Below are 17,893 nucleotides of genomic sequence, written 5' to 3'. Positions count from 1 at the left end.
TGGGACAGAACACAGGGGTAGGACTCTTGGACAGAACACAGGGGAAGAACTATGGGATGGTACACAGGGGAAGAAGTCTAGGATAAAACACTGGGGTAAAACTCCTGGGTAAAACTCTTGGTCGGAACACTGAGGCAGAACTCAAGGTCAGAAATGTGGGCCGAAAGACTGGGCAGAACTCTGGGGTGGAACACCCGGGCAGAACTCTGCAAAAGATCGCTGGGATAGAACTCTGAGATGGAACACCCGGGCAGAACTCTGCAAAAGATCGCTGGGATAGAACTCTGGGATGGAACAATGGGGTATAACTCTGGAAATGAACAATGGGTTAAAACTCTGGAAAGGAACAATGGGTTAGAATTCTGGGATGGAAAAATGGGGTAGATCTCTGGAAAGGGAAAACAGGGTAGAACTCTGGAAAAAAAAAACAATGGGGTAGAACTCTGAAAAGGAAAAATGGGGTAGAATTCTGGGATGGAACAAAGGGGTAGAACTCTGGAAAGGAACAATGGGGTAGAACTCTGGAAAGGAACAACAGGGTAGAACTCTGGAAAGGAACAACAGGGTAGAACTCTGGGATGGATTAATGGAGTAGAACTCTGGAATGGAACAATGGAGTAAAACTCCAGGACAGAACACTTGTGTAGAACTCTGGGATGAAACAATGAGTTAGAACACTAGAATGGAACAACGGGGTAGAATTATGTAAGGAACAAAGGAGTACAATTCCTGGGTAAAATCTAGGGCAGAACCATGGGCCAGAAAACTGGGATAGAACTCTGGAACAGAACACTGGGGTAGATCTTTGCCATAGAACACATGGGCAGAACTCTGGGACAGAACGCAAGGGTAGAACTCTGGGACAGAACACAGGAGTAGGACTCTTGGACAGAACACAGGGGAAGAACTATGGGATGGTACACAGGGGAAGAAGTCTAGGATAAAACACTGGGGTAGAACTCTGGGATGGAACACTGGGGTAGAACTTTGGGATGGAACAATTGGGGAAGAACTCTCAAGAAGAACTCTGAGACGGAACACTGGAATAGAACTCTGTGATGGAATGCTAAGGCAGAACTGTTGGACGGAATGCTGGGGTAGAACTCTGAGATGGAACAATGGGGTAGAACTCTGAGACAGAATGCGAAGGTAGAACTCTGAGGTGAACAATGATGCAAAATTCTGTGACTGATCTTGTTAAAATGTCTCACATAAGTGAGGCTTAAAATGGTCTCCCCTGGACTTCTGAGGAAAACATTTCACCAACACGTAAGCAAAATGCAACATATTTGGGATTAAATTTGGTGAAATCTCCCTTCAGCCCACACTCTTTTATTCCTCTCTGGAAGTTTGAAGTCGTGGTGTCAGAATGCTAAATATCTTTGTCCTGCAAATGCCTAAAGTTAATGTTTCATTCACATTTCTGCCAGTGATTGCAAGTGCAGTTGTGGGAGCATGCCTCTGGATGATAGTAAAGCATAATTTCACACTTCAGGAATAAACATAAGCATACTGTCGCTTGCACTGCTAACGCTGCATAAATCTCACTATTGCCTGATAGAATCCCACTAGTATAATTTACATATGCACACAACAGCCTTCAGTCCGAGTGCAGCTCATAACATCACAACCCGAAAAATGTGTATCAAATGAAACTACCGAGCTGTCATACACATTAGGGGTACCGCTAGGGATTAGGGGTACAGCTAGGGTTAGGCCCTGGAACAATATTCCTCTTAGAGCTACGACTGATTCATCGGAATGTTGTTAGAAGAACAACGAAGGACATTAATCCAGGAACATTTCCAACTTAGGTAAATCAAGCTGTATGTCAGATTGCAATAAGAAACATTTTGAGGTTGAAGAGTACATTTTTCTATACTATATTTTAATTCTAGATAAAATATTGGGTTTAAAAAAACTCTCAAGAGGGCAAGGCCTGCTATAAAAATCAAACTAATATAGAGGGCCATGTCAGACATTACATCATTAATCAGAGTGACTCATTTTCTAACAATTCATGCTAAGTTGGCTCTACACATGGTGATCTCTGAGGACCAGCAGTTGCCACTATTCATTGGATCCTGCAGTGCTCTCTCAAAGATGCCACCATCGGTCAGCAAAGCTGACAGGAGTCACTGCCCTGTGAAGGGCACACTGAGAGTAAGATGAAGATTTCATAAGGCTGGTAACACTTTCATCTGGCTTTCATCATGACATTACAGGAAAGGACTGAAAGACATACTGTTGTGATGACTTCAGTCCTGCTGTGAAATGTTGAGCCCAAGCAGAAGTGCATTAAAGCTTTCATATCAGGAAAAATCTCATTTGCTTTGATCGTTTGAAATATAACAGTTTGGTATACTTTGAAAACATACTGTAACTCAACTTTCAGAACTTCCTGTTTAGTCCAAAAAGGCCATTTACTAAAATATGATGCGAACATAGTGCTTTCCAAACTTCTACAAATTTCTGACGTCAGACAGATGGCTGGGTAGATTGGTTTGTAAACCTCTGACAATGTAATGAAGGCTTTGCAGGAGGCTGTTATTGGAGAATGTTACAGCTATATCTACAGTATTTTGTACCCAACATTTAGCACAAAGCCCATGACCAAACCTTGTTATTGATTTCACATCTCTTCTCTCTTGGCTCTCAACGAAGGCGGTCACATTTTCTCACCCTCTCCCTACCCTTATCTTCCCTGCTTTGCTCCTCTCGTCATATCACCCTATCCCTCGCCTTCGCCGCTTTGTACCCCCAGTCTGACAGGCGGGTCTGTGACCAGCGCCGAACATGGCTGCAGGTCCGGATGGCTGCTTGCCTGTGCTGGGCCACCTCCACCCCCAATCCCTCCCCTGTTGCAAGTCTTGTTCATGTTGTAGAGTGTACTGATTATGTGCTAATGTTGCTGAGGTGTTTTTTTCCCTGTTCCCACACTGTACTTCTTAAGGAGCATAGTCTGGGGGCTGCCTTTTTTTTCTCCTCTCCTCTCCTCATGTCATGCTGTATTTCTTCTAATTCCCTGTCTTCCTGTCCTGTCTATCCCCTTGTCATATGTATGTTTGTATGGACAGGTCGATGGCCAATTTCACTGGTTTACTATGTGACAATAAAGGACTACTACTACTACTACTACTACATGTCAAGAGGTCATTTACATAGAGGACCTAAAGGTACAGCAGCAAAAATGGCCTGTTTAATTATTTGGGCCACTGTGAGGTTGGGCTTAAGTGCTGATGATTAAATGATCTATGAAACAACCTTTTTAAAATGCATTGGAAATGGCTAGAATGGTGAAGAAAAAGAAAATAGAAAAAAATAAGAAAAAACAAAAACAAAGAATATTTCACTCTAACTAATTTGGTTAAATTATGTAAGCTCACATCAATATGTCACAGCCTTAAGGTTAAAAATTATATGAATCACTTCACTTTACTTTAGAAATTCAAGTGTTCAGCTCAAAGTAAGTCATCCCATTACTCTTTCCTGCATCTCTTCATCTCTCCTCTTCTCCCTGCTCCTCTAAGACATCTTGTAATGAATGACTAATGTAAGAAATTTGATTTAAGGTCTCTTCCTCTTTTAAAATACACAAGTCACTGCTTTTTACAGTGCAGAGGACAAAAATTAAAAGAAAAAGAAAAAAAGACAGCATGCTGAATTCTTTCAGGTAGAAACAAGGAGAGGTCTGGTGGGCAGATTTCATTATATGCAGCACAACAAGAACATAGAGAGAAAATAAAAATGTAACTGAATATAAACATAGAAATATTATATAAATTGAATAAATATAACTTATAGGAACAGGACCTTTTCCATCTTGACCACCTTGTCTGCATACTGTATAATGAATGTGTGTGTTTATTCAGTATGACTCACATTAATAGACCACACTGAGGACATGGGCATGATCAGCATTCAAGGACCCAAGAGGTTTGCACAAGTACACACACACAGGCTCTGTTCCAGAACTTCCCAAACCTAGTGAGCTACCTTGCTATCTACTGACTACATAAGAAGCTATCTGATGGCAGCTTCTTAACTGCAATGGATTCAAGTCACTGGTTTGGAACACTTTACATCGGAAACAACTCCACACTAATCTGTTCAAGTTTGAAAACTACATTTTCAGTTTCCTTACATCATCGTTTACTAAAGTATATGGTTATGGAGACCTTAGTCAAAAGTCTGTTTTCGGTGGAGGAAAACGGCATTCTAGTGTGGATGAGGCACGTGAACTTAGCAAATGTATGTTTTTTCAAACAAAAACACATTAGCGTGGACTCATTATCCTCAGTGCGTCATACAAATAGTGCTCCTTACGTGACGCGCCCTCATAATTGATTTCAATAGTTTATGCTAAACTAATTGACTTGATCCTCTAATAAGCAAGCACATGAAAACACCACAAATATTAATACACTTTAAATTAGTCTGCCATCTTAGATGCATTTTTTCACTGTGCTTGTTGCAAAGCATTATGCAATAATCTTCTCCACAAAGGATAAATTCTATGCTGCCTTAGATTTTGGAAAAAAAATGCAGCTCTCTAAGTTCTGGAACAGAGCCTGTATATGTGCACTTGTGCAAACCTCTTGGGTCCTTGAATGCTGATCATGCCCTTGTCCTCAGTGTGGTCTATTAATGTGCAGCTATAACCCTGATCCTGCAAAGCTGTCTGAATATGGCTCCTGTTATGTTGGGCCACACCACCTCCTATTGCCAGGTAGTATGCATAACCTGGATCACACACACACACAGTGCTGTAAATATAAACTCCAGGCATGTCCTGTCAGGTTTCAATGTTTTGAAAATCAGTTATTTTACCCAGCATAAACACATGTCTCGTTTGTTTACCGTTTGATTCAGGTGTCAAGGGGAGGTGGGTGGAGTTTGGATCCAGACTCAACTCCACCCTACCTGTTTAACATGCAGCTGTACACTGTTGAACCTGAATCCAAACAAAACAAGACAAAAAACAGTAAGAAATATTAACCTTCAGTAAGGTTTATCAATTAAGTTTAATAGAAAACCAATGAATACTAGAGTTAAGTGGTACGTGTGTGTGTGTGTGTGTGTGTGTGTGTGTGTGTGTGTGTGTGTGTGTGTGTGTGTGTGTGTGTGTGTGAGCGTGTATTTATCACTTTATGGGGACCAAATGTCCCCATAAGGATAGTAAAACCCGAAATTTTTGACCTAGTGGGGACATTTTGTCGGTCCCCATGAGGAAAACAGCTTATAAATCATACTAAATGATGTTTTTTGAAAATGTAAAAATGCAGAATGTTTTCTGTGAGGGTTAGGTTTAGGGGTAGGGTTAGGATTAGGGGATAGAATATAAAGTTTGTACAGTATAAAAACCATTATGTCTATGGAAAGTCCCCATAAAACATGGAAACACAACTGTGTGTGTGTGTGTGTGTGTGTGTGTGTGTGTGTGTGAGCGTGTATTTATCACTTTGTGGGGACCAAATGTCCCCATAAGGATAGTAAAACCCGAAATGTTTGACCTTGTGGGGACATTTTGTCGGTCCCCATGAGGAAAACAGCTTATAAATCATACTAAATTATGTTTTTTGAAAATGTAAAAATGCAGAAAGTTTTCTGTGAGGGTTAGGTTTAGGGGTAGGGTTAGGTTTAGGGGATAGAATATAAAGTTTGTACAGTATAAAAACCATTATGTCTATGGAAAGTCCCCATAAAACATGGAAACACAACGTGTGTGTGTGTGTGTGTGTGTGTGTGTGTCTGAAGCAGAGAAAAAAGGAAGATAAAATAGACAAAGAAGAACAAAGGAACAGATAAATAGATGGAAAGACAGAGAGAGACTCATAGAGATTCTCATCTGGAGCTTTGTTGACATCAGCTGTAAACAGCCAATCAGCTGCCTTCTTTGCATCTGGACCAGTCAGGTAAAAATTACCAAAGTAAGACATATCAAACACAGCTACATTATTCCTACAGGTCAGACACTCATCCCGAATATGAAAATGTCATAACAAATGAAACATAACAAACCTGTTTAGCTATTGAAGGTTTCATGACATATAATTTTTTATTTGATTTTATTAACTTTCCTGAGGTCCACTATATGATTATTTTCCATCCTGTCTCTGGTCCTCTGTCTGAAACACTCAGTTTTGACCTAAGCACCTCCTTAAAACTTCAGCGTAAATGCCCACTGTTATGAATGGCTAACATTGTGCAGCCCCTGGAATACAGCCATATTTGAAACTCAACCATAAGAGAATGAACCTGCTCCAGAACATTATAAAACTAAATTTCAGGGTTTACACATAATGCACATCAAACACATTGCATCAGAATATATTAATATATTATGGTAGACACCATCACTCAGGCTAGGGCCCCCTCTATGAGACGCCTGTATGCCTTGAAGTGGAGTCTGTGCGTTGAGCTTTAGGATCTCTGAGCAGCTCTTTGTCTGCTTTGGTAGACAGTGGAAAAGAAGTGCTGTCTCCAAACAGAGGATCAACCACTGGATCATCGATACATACCTGTCGCCCCCTGCAGGGCTACCAGCCCATTCCACCAGGAGTGTGGCGGCCTCCTGGCTCTGACCAGTGGCGTCTCTCTAGCTGACATTTGCAGAGCAGCGGGCAGGGCTACACCCAACACCTTTGCAAGATTCTACAATCTCCAGGTTGAGCCAGTCTTGTCCTATGTCTTAGCAGGTACGAACGGGTAAGTCCGGGGCTGCTTTTGCCTAGCATATTTCACCTCCCTTGAGCTCCCCCATTGGGCAGGACCTACCATGGGACTTCTCCACATGACATATTTCCGACTAGACTCGCCAAGACCATGTAACGTATTTCCATTTAATACACCCCCCCCCCCCCACCCCCTCCGTGGTGTCTTCAACTTGGGAGTGACCACAACCCCCCAAAGAGGGAAAAGAGGCACGACTAGGACAAGCCTATCCATATCCTTTTGGGTAGTCGACTCAGCCCCGAAAGGGCTGTTTGACACACACACTAGCGTCAGGGTAGGTTATGGGCGAGCCTGGTGTGCTGGCTATTTGGCACACTGCAGTCTGACCATCTCGCACCACGTAACCCAGTTCAGCTAGTTGTGGCGTTTTTGTAGGGGAACCCTAGTGTCACTACATCGAAACAACGTAGAGTGAGTGATGTCCCCTCCTTTTATGTAAATACCACTAGCCAATTCACATTGGCCTTTTATCAAAGATCAGAGGTGTCTCTGGCTCTCAAGAGTGACCCCTAGTGTCGCTACATCGACAGAACTTCTCGTTCCCTCCATCAGGGAACGGAGGTTACGAAAGTAACCAGGACGTTCTGTAATTTACAGTATGTTTTTATAGTAGAATGAGCACTTGATATCAAAATATCAAGGAAAATTGGATTCACATAACATGACCCCTTTAAGATTAAGATAATCTTTTCATTCTACAAACACACACATTCAGATCTACGGAGTTTGCTCACCACATTATGATGTGGCGGGAAGTCAAAGGTGTATTCTTTGCCTAGCAGCTTCTTGTATTTGTATACAGTGTTCTTGGGAACATCATAGTTATAATAATCTAGAACCTACAGAGAAAAGGACAGTAACAAACACAATTACAAATCACCAAATCAGGAACTGACACAGTTTCTAAATCTTCAGATTGTTTGTTGTGGATTATACCTAGGTCCAGACGAAATTTGTTGACTTTATTCATATTTTCTGTGAAGAATTTTAAAGAAAATCTGTGTAATTCTGTGTTAAACAGAGTCTACAAGTTCTGCGGACATAGATTCCATGTGGGCCTTACATTTCTGCCAAAATGCACACTCTATGCAAGCTATTTCTGCCCTATACCGATGTAACAGTGCTGTATTTTGGTAAATGCGTGTATGCACATGTATTTGTGTGTCAAAGACTCACTGGCACAGGATGATCTCGGTTGAACCAACCAGGTCTCTCCCAGCTGTGCCTCTCTTGAAAAACACGGCCCTGTTCCTGCAGCACCTGTTACACAACACAACCATCAAATATCAATCCAAAGATACACACCAATCACTGCATCACAACCATAATTATACACAATTACAATTGTACACAATACAATTATACAAGAGCAACACTCTTACTAGAAATCATCATAAAAAAATGAAAAATGGAAGATCTTTTGCAGAAAATGTTAGTAGAAAAAACTCCTTGCCATACACTAACAATTTAGCATATTTTGTATTCTTAGGAAAAAATAAAAAATTGTTTTGAGTCTTGAGCATTGGTAATGCTTGGTGTTCTGGGTGGGTGCTTACTGGTCCAAGTAAAAATGGCCTGTTATTATGGTCTTTATATATGGTTCAGGTCCCTTCTTCAAAGTCTATGGGATACGCTCACTTGCTTTATCATCTGTCAGACAAAAATCGTACGTCTGATAGCACACTTCTCCTAAATAAGCTGCATAATTTGAGGTATCTCATGTCCGTAACACAAACAGGAGTTGCATGCTGATATTTAATACTCTGGGGTTAGGGGTTTGTTGAAATTCCTAAACCTAATTTTGAGCAATAATAGTTGTGATGAATAACTTAGCAAACACCACTAATCATCAACACAATTTTGAGCAGAAATGCCACAATTTAGGCAGCGCAAACATCTCTAAATATCAGTTTTGCTTTTAGAGTATTCTTCCCTCACACGTTTGCTTTAGACATCCCAAAATAGCCGTCACGATTTCATCTGCAATTCGCGAGTTCTAGAACAAAAAAGAAAGAATCGGTCCACCCTCTTTCTCAACCCCCCACACAGCACCAGATTTTTGTTCTTATTCTCACAGCCCAGAGAATTACTGGTTGCTAGGCAATTTGCCTTCTATCTTCAGAGTTTTTGAAGTCCATACGTTATTCTCCTGGAGTAAAGTATGGAGCTCACGAGCTATGCATGAGTCATGCACAGCAGCATGTCTTATCCAGCATGAAATGCTTTTATTTATTGTTTTTATAATGATAATGATAGAGTTCAGTCATTTGCCTGGGCTAAAAATATTATTTGCAGGAATTAAATTGCCTGCTGTTGCCATGCCAATGAGCCACCAGGGTTCTTTTTGTCCATGCTGTTACTTAACTGGAGAATTTGTAGAGGTATGTGTCAAAATACAGCCTTGGGCGGTTATAGATATTGAAACAGAGGCAAAAGTTTCTAGAAATAAAAACGTACTCAAGGGTTTTTTTTTTAGCACATACCGTCATAGGTGTAAGTGGGTATATGAAAGACACCTATGATTTGACAGCCCCAATCCCCACTTACTATCACTGTAAGGCAAAGAACAGGACATTCTGCCGAACATCTCTGTATGCATTCTATGGAAGAAATAAAGTCATATGGGTTTGTAACAACATGAGGTTTGGTAAATTTGTGGATTTTACATGCATCTTACATCAATTATGCTTGCTAACTCAACAACGTGTAAGGTCATGCCTAAATCCTAGTGTACACTACATGCTTCAAGCTCATCTTCTTAGATGTTCTTAATTTTAAGATGCATTTTGGGCGATCTGTTTGAAACGGGATTATGCTAAAGTCTACTGCCAGTTTTCGACAGTTCCATGTGGATTTTAAGGGAAATAAGCATATGATCGGAAAAGTTACAAAAGGCGAATGCGTGAACATGTACAATTGGTACACAGATATAAGGAGCATACACATTAGAAACTCCGTTACAAGCACTACACTAAAATGACCAGGAATTCTGCTCTAAATATCATGTTTGCGAATAAGTTTGCGATGGTTTTTAGCGGTTTACTTTTTTGCGCTTTATTATTATCTAGTAAAAGACAGATGTAATGATTGATGTACCGTATGTCCTCATAAAATCAGAGACTCTCTCCTCGAAATCAGAACACAAGAGGTCAAAAGAGAGGACCTTGTGTAACATTGATGTGTCTCGCTTGTACATTTGTAATCGGATCACCCAAAACACATCTTAATACCATAGCCTCAGTTGGGGGACAAATGGTTGTGTAGTTGTTACACTACAGCCCTGTATTGTGTGCACCAACATGACAAAAAACTGTAGGGTGCCAACTGCAAGTTGTGTAGTGTACGCTTGGCTTTAAACAGTTTTCTTCTGTCGTGGAAATGTCTTAAGCAAAAAAAAAAAAAAAAAAGATTGTCACATGTAGATTTTTGTCTATTTCCCTGATTTCACTCAGCATGTAAACACCTTTACCAGTGTTCTGCCAGTGTTCTTGCCAGTTGTTACCAGTTCATTGCGAGCATGTCTTGTGCGCATTTCATTTTGATGTCAAAACAAAACATCTCTTGAACATGCTCCACAAATGATCCAAAATGTAGCAGCACGGCTGGTCTTCAATGAACCCAAAAGCCATTATATGGTTAATATGTCTTTAATTTGAACAGCTCACAAGAAAATTAGTGAGGGTCAGACTGACATTGTTACAATTTGACTTGTGTATTGTGTTGCAGTTTAACTTTACCAGTCCCTGTTGAGTAACACATAATTACTCTCATTTGGCACTTGGCAATTGTTCATTGTGGGAAAAGTTCTTATGAATAATAAATAAAGTTTTTTTTACTTAAATTAATATAAATGAGGGCTGCCAAAGTTAACACATTAACTTTTGAGATTAGATGAATGGCAAGTGTCTTATCCCTTTGCTAGCACTGGATTCTCTCAGGAAGGTTTCTTTGAAGGAAAGAGATTAAATATTCAGTCAGAATGTCTACTTTATAGTCATCTTAGTGAGGCTCAGTGGTCTAAATGAATGCACAGTGTTATTATTGCTAGCTAGCATTTCAGAAGGCTATTATTCACTTCAAGAAGATGATGCTTCTTGTGTGGCTCAACGCCTGGAGCATAGCCAGAACAAAGTGGTATTTTTGGAAACACTTTAACATCATTTTTTTAGCAGTAGCTTAGCAACAAGTCTTTCAAGCAGCCACACTCACCCAGATGCTGGCAATATAACGTTGGATAATGGATTCACACGTAACACTTTTGGCTAGCTTAAGTGTAGGCAAAGTTGGCAAAGATGCAAAACGTTATTTATTGACACTTAAATCAAGGATGTCTTGGACGTAATTAACAAACATTTTTAAAAAGTATTTACCCATGTTTCCATTGACAAAGGTATAAATAATGGGGGGTTGTACTTGCTTGTTTTGATTACCCCCCACAAAAATCTACACCAATAGCGTCAGCACACTGTGGTCGACTCCAAGGGTATCAATTGTTACATACAATCAACACTGGCTTCCAATGTTGGGAATCCCCAATTCCCAATATGCTCTAAGTCCTCGTGGTGGCATAGTGACTCTTCTCAATCCGGATGGCAGAGGACGAATCTCAGTTGCCTCCACGTCTGAGACCATCAATCCGCGCATCTTATCACGTGGCCTGTTGAGCGCGTTACCGCAGAGACATAGCGTGTGTGGAGGCTCACGCTATTCTCCACGGCATCCATAAATGTATGTATTAACTGAAAGTATAGGAAATTATATTTGATTAGTATGAATGATAAGATAGTTGCGGTGTGGTAAAACAGATCGGTGAAGAGGGCAGAACCTGGTGAAGGGGGTCTCTCCTCATGTTGCGGCTGGCCAGAGGTTCGTCGAAGGGAAAAAACACTGAAAAGTTTTTGGCACATGACTCGTGACTTCAGTCTCTGATCTAGCGGTTGTTGTTGGTCAGGGAGTGATGGAACCGCCTGAGATGGAGAAAAAGACAGAAAAGCTATAAGAAACTGTTACACACAAAACCACACACACTCACTTTAGCCCGGGAGCCGAGCATGACTGCTAAGTTCACAGTGTGCTGCCCTTTGTAATGGCAGGTGACCTTGATAATCCCACTCATCTGATTCCCTGAGCTGGGTGTCATGATGGTACATTCCCAGACATCCGCTTTGGGAGGAATCATTACTTGTAAGGGCAGTTGGGCCCAACATGTTAACAGAACCCATGAGCAGTGCTTATAATGCCCTTTGAGGATCAGACACTTGTATGGTTGGAAATTGTGCCCATTTAAAAAAAACACAAGAACCAAATGATTTTGGTGACATTCCAATTTAATTAAATGTTGTTGCATGTCTGCATTCTTATGTTGATGTGGATGGAACAATCTGAGGCCATGTCCATTCGTTTTCCAAAAGTAAGCGGTAATGGAGAGGGTTTTCGAAATGCTCTGTTTTTGCATGTCTGCATTCTTATGTTGATGTGGATGGAACAATCTGAGGCCATGTCCATACGTTTTACAAAAGTAAGCGGTAATGGAGTGGGTTTTCGAAATGCTCTGTTTTTGGGGGAGAAAAAACTGTGTTCCATTAGTTCTCTTACGAGAGGTTCTCTCGTATTGCGTAAGCTAGCTTACACTACGGGAAAGATTCATCTTTTCTGAGATATTGAAGCCAAAAAATTATCCTTAATTTTTGTATCCATTGTCAACGCAGTGCGGCAGCTGCAGACCTTGAGCGGGCTAGCTAGCGAGCTCATAGGTTGCTCTGCAGCAACTGCTGCAGCCTATAGACGAGCTTGGGCGAACTCGCATCCAATGAGAGGCGTCCGCGCGCTCACTGCATCAAAGCCCGCCAAAATGGCCGTGACTAGAGTGCATATAAGCGTAGTTCGTAGGCTGGAACCCCGATTTTCATCTCTTCAGCGAAGCTCTTCGCGATCGCTGACCTGGAAGCCGTCGCCGCTCCAGGGGCATCAAGCAAGCGTGGACAGCGCTAGAAGAAGCCGGCCGTCTCAGCCACCTTCAGCCATCCTGCGAGCTACGCCATCCGACGACGTATCCTTTTTATTCAGCAAGCTAGTTCTTACGAACTATTCACAAAAGAGTACGAGCGTCTTTTTCAAGATGCCTCATTCCACTTGCGCCTCATGTCGCGCCCTTCTCAGCACCGGAGACCGCCACATCATCTGCGCTCTCTGCCTGGGACTGGGACACGCAGAGCTCGCCCTCACTGAGGGCGGATGCGATTTCAGCGAGGAGCTACCGATGTTGACCCTGCGGGCTCGACTCGAAGCGCTCAAAGCAGAAACCGCCGTGCCGCCTTACATTCCGCCGTGCAGAAAGAAGCGCCACTCCCAAAGGCTGCCGGAAACTGTGGTTGAAGCGACTGCCTCGCCGGAGCCTCTCCTCGAAAGCATCGCTTTCACCCTCCCGCCCCGGGACCGGTTACCACCGAGCGGCCGCACTGCTGCCATCTCGGATGACGAGGCGGAGGATAAGGGCTGCTGTTCCATCATGGCTTCGGACAGCGAGGAGTGGTCAGGCTCCCAAGCCTCCTCCTCGGCTCAGGAATCCAGCAGGACCCGCGCCGAGTCGAGCGGGAGTTAACACGCCTCCTCACACAGGCCGTCGACTGCCTCGGGCTCGAGTGGTCACCGCCCCTGAGCAGGCACCCAACAGACTCGACGGCTGCTTTCTTCAAAGCCATCGCCGCTCTACACCAGCTGCCCGGGCCACTCCCTTCCTGCCGGAACTACACACGGAGCTTGCAAAGTCGTGGAACGCTCCTTTTCGCCAGGTCCCGTTCCCACGTCTCCACCTCTCTCGCGTCGGTGGACGGCGCCACCGAAGAGGCTACTCCTCCATCCCCGGTCGAGGACTCAGTAGCAGCACACCTTTGCCCGCCCTCCGCGAGATGGCGGTCTAAGCCTGTGCTCCCGCCTAAGGCCTGCAGAGCGACTTCCGCCTATGTTGGCCGCGCCTATTCCGCCACCGGCCAAGCTGCATCTGCTCTGCACTCCATGGCCGCTTTACAGATCCTACAAGCGGACCTTCTTCGGAGTGGGATGAGAAAGGCAGGCACCCAGAGGCTGTTACTGATCTACTGGCGCGACAGACCTCGCCCTTCAGGCTACCAAAGCTGCAGCTCAAGCTCTAGGGAAGTGCATGGCCTCGCTGACTGTGACCGAGAGACACCTGTGGCTAACGCTAGCCGACATGGGAGAAGCAGAGCGCTCCACGTTCCTCAACGCACCGCTCTCTCCGACCGGTCTCTTCGGCTCCGCGGTGAGTGGCATTGTTGACCGCTTCTCAGAAGTCCAGAAAGCCACTCAAGCCATGAACCTCTTCCTGCCGCGTCGCGCTAGCTCCTCTGCAGGCCGCTCACGTGACCAGCCTCCTGCACGAGCCTCTTCACAGCGCCCAGCTCAACAAACTCAGACTTCTCAGCGTCGACAGGGCGGCCGCCCTCGATCGCGCTCAGACAGCCGCCGCAGACCGCCACCCCCCCCCCGCGGGCCTCGATTTAAGGTAACGCTGAAACCAGAGCAACCGAAGCCTTCCTAACTTTGTTGGCTAAACACCCGCGCGTCTCGCCGGGCTTGGGCCACAGGCCGCCAGCCCATCAAGGTGACTCAGACCTGTATATCAGCTCTGCAGCCCTGGACAGTGGCCGAATGGTATCAGCGGGGAGTATCCTACCTAAACCGTCAGGGCGGTGTCAGATCCAGGAACCTCTTCCATCTGACGAAATGCATACTGAGTTGACCAAAGGTCTCGCCGCCTCGAAACAGACACTATCTAGATGGATAGTGGACGCTATTGCTGCTGCATACGCGTCAAAAACCTGGCATGCCCGTTGGGCATTAGGGCTCACTCCACTAGAGGCATGGCATCCTCGTGGGCATGGTCCAGCGGGATTTCCATTCACGAAATATGTGTAGCAGCGGGATGGACTTCCCCCTCCACCTTTGTCAGATTTTACAATATGGAAGTGCCCGCTCTGCAGGCAAAACTACTAGCGGTTTAATACGCTACAGCTCCCCTGGTGAGCTGCACTGATGGGACACATTCCACACAGACCGCCACCGCCGCTCTGTCGTTCCCTTCCCACTATGTGCTTATGTATTACACAATCAATGACCCGCATTCTTGCCGGCTAAATATTATTTCCCCACTCATAAGGGCTCCCCGGGTCCCCCTTAATTCCCTGGGGCTCATACAGTGGATGCTTGGCGCGACGGCGTTGACAATGGGTTCCCGTGAGCGTAAGCTAGCTTACGAAATACGAGAGAACCTCTCGTAAGAGAACGTATCGGTTACCTAACGTAACCTCGGTTCTCTCTAGATGAGGGAACGAGTATTGCGTAGCCGGCCGTGCTTCAGCGCCACGCGCGACTTTTCGCTTCAGTCAATGAAAACCAGGGTTCCAGCCTCACGAACTACGCTTATATGCACTCTAGTCACGCCCATTTTGGCGGGCTTTGATGCAGTGAGCGCGGACGCCTCTCATTGGATGCGAGTTCGCCCAAGCTCGTCTATAGGCTGCAGCAGTTGCCGCAGAGCAACCTATGAGCTCGCTAGCTAGCCCGCTCAAGGTCTGCAGCTGCCGCACTGCGTTGACAATGGATACAAAAATTAAGGATAATTTTTTGGCTTCAATATCTCAGAAAAGATGAATCTTTCCCGTAGCGTAAGCTAGCTTACGCAATACTCGTTCCCTCATCTAGAGAGAACCGAGGTTACGTTAGGTAACCGATACGTTTTCAACCAAAAACGTATTAGTGTGGATGTTGCCTTAACCTCTTCAACTCTGGTGCAATTTTTGGCTGCTGCCTGCAATTTTTCACTCCCAAATTTTAAAGCTCACCATACATATGTAGAGTATATATATATAATTGCATAAAATTGGTCTCTTTTTACAGCCAACTCCCGAAAAGATTACAATCATTCATAAGTAATAATGTTTGTTTACAATCTTATAATGAACATATATAATTTTTATTTCCCCCCTAACTTCATAAGCATGTAATTCTGGTTCCCCTTCTGTCGCTCTCTTACGTTGTGTCAGAGAACGACACTAGGGGTCTCTCTTGAGCGCCGATATTCACCTCTGTACTATGAAAAAAGGCCAATGAGAGTTGGCAGCCAGTATTTGCATGTCCCACCCGGACATACGGGTATTTAAGCGGCGCAAATACGGGAGTTCATTCAGAAAATTTCTTCGAGCCGATGGTCGTGTTTGCAGTTTGCTGCGTGACTACACACCGAGTTCCTGCTATCCTCTGCTGCATGCTGTTGGATTTTGCGGCGACAACAGCTGCTTTCTCCTGGTTGCACGGCTGTGCACTTCCTGCCCCTGAGCGCATCGACAGTTGCAGAAATAAGAAAGATCTCTCACGCAGTCTTTCTTTCATAAAAGAGTTATTTCCTTCTAAAAGAGTAATTTCTCTAAAAGAGCAAAAACACAGCGGCGTGAACGTCCTTTTAAGGACGCGTCTTTTAAAGATGCCCTTCCGCCTCTGTGTTGTTCCTGGATGCGTAGAGTACTCTCCGCTCCGACGGCCACAGGCGTTGTCTCGCGTGTCTGGGCAGTGATCACACCGAGGCTGCGTTTAGGAATGGTTCATGTTCTCACTGCGAGAACATGACCATGACAACGCTAGGTCGCGGCTTGCTTACAATCGTAAGCAAGCCACTCCAGCCGCCCCCGTGTCGCTCCTTCTTCCCACGGGATTGAGGACGATGCGGCTGGCGATGGAGGCGATTTGGGGATGGCAGCGGTGCAGCTCCGCCGGCACGCTCGACCACCTACGCCCGGCACGCCGTTGACTCCCGCCCTCGCCGAGGTGGCGGCGACTCGCCTACAGCCAGTCTGCCTACCCTCAGGCGATGGAAGCAGATGAGTTCGCCGCGACATCGGAGGGCGTGGGCTCTGACGCTGAGGGCTCCTCTGGGCTGCCGCCGGGCTTGCACGCCCAGCAGGAGGCCGACGCCGAGATGTCCGATATGCTTTCCGGGCAGCCAATAGCGTGGGCCTGGATTGGAACCCTCCATCCTCCCCGCAGCCATCACGGCTAGACGATTGGTTTTGGGCGGGGCCGCCACAGCCTCGCCCCCAGTACCTTTCTTCCCGGAGGTGCATGATGAGCTGACGCCTTCGCGGAGAGCACCCTCTCCACTCGCCGTGCCACCTGCTCATCTGCCTCGCCACCCTCGACGGCGGAGCGCCACGGGTACACGGAGATCCCCAGGTGGATAGAGCTGTTGCGATCCATCTATGCCCCGAAGCACTACCACCTGGCGGGCCGCCCTGTACTCCCTTCCCGGTCCTGTAGAGCAACATCCTCGCCACCGCTAAGGCCTACAGCGCTACCGACGCGCCGCTTCGCCCTGCATGCCATGGCTCTCCTGCAGGTCCATCAAGCCAAGGCACTCTGCAACATGCACGGGGTGGCCCTGATCCCGACACGCTGCAGGAACTGCGCCAGCGACCGACCTCGCCCTGAGAGCTGACGAAGGTCACAGCGGGCACTCGGCAGGCGATGGCCACTCTGGTGGTCCAGGAACGCCAGCAATGGCTGGACTTGGTTGAGATGTGTGAAGCCGACAAGACTCGCTTCCTCAACGCCCCTGTCTCCCAGTTCGGCCTCTTCGGCGACACCGCGGAGGACTTTGCCCAGCAGTTCTCCCTGGTGAAGAAGCAGACGGAGGCCATTTCTCACATCATGCCGCACGCAAGCCTGCCGCCACGCCCAGGCCCCATCTGCTCACCGAGGGCGTCCTCCTGCGGCCAGAAGACCTTCTGCTCCGCCCCAACCTGGGCCCAGCTCTCAGCCCCAGCTGCCGAAGCAAACCGCAGGAAGCGTGACGCCCCTGCCTCACGGACTCCGCCGAGGACCCGGAAGGCTCCCAAACGCCCCTGAGACAGTGGACCCAGAGGACGAGAAGTTAGCTCCGGAGATGGTGAGACCGCTCCGCCCCCGGTGGAGGGCCGGGAGGAGAATCTTGTGTTTTTTCATTTGCCGCACCCCTGACGGGGCTGCGGTACCCAAATTCTCAATAAAAGAGCTATTTCCTTTACCTCTGGGTCACATGGCTCGCAAATGCCGCTCTCACGGCACTTTTGTTTCAGGCCTCAACAGTCCCGGCGCCCAGGATGCGGTG

General features: G+C 45.9%; 1 pseudogene; it reads right to left on the bottom strand.

The window, feature by feature from the left end:
- The window catches only part of LOC127636644 (sarcosine dehydrogenase, mitochondrial-like), a 77,552-nt pseudogene that overhangs the window by 5,337 nt on the left and 54,322 nt on the right, over positions 1–17,893 (bottom strand).

Source organism: Xyrauchen texanus, chromosome 44 (genome assembly GCF_025860055.1).
Source record: "Xyrauchen texanus isolate HMW12.3.18 chromosome 44, RBS_HiC_50CHRs, whole genome shotgun sequence".
NCBI classification, from domain to species: domain Eukaryota; kingdom Metazoa; phylum Chordata; class Actinopteri; order Cypriniformes; family Catostomidae; genus Xyrauchen; species Xyrauchen texanus.
The sequence above is the reverse complement of the archived record's forward strand: the minus strand, read 5'-3'. Positions and strand labels throughout refer to the sequence as shown.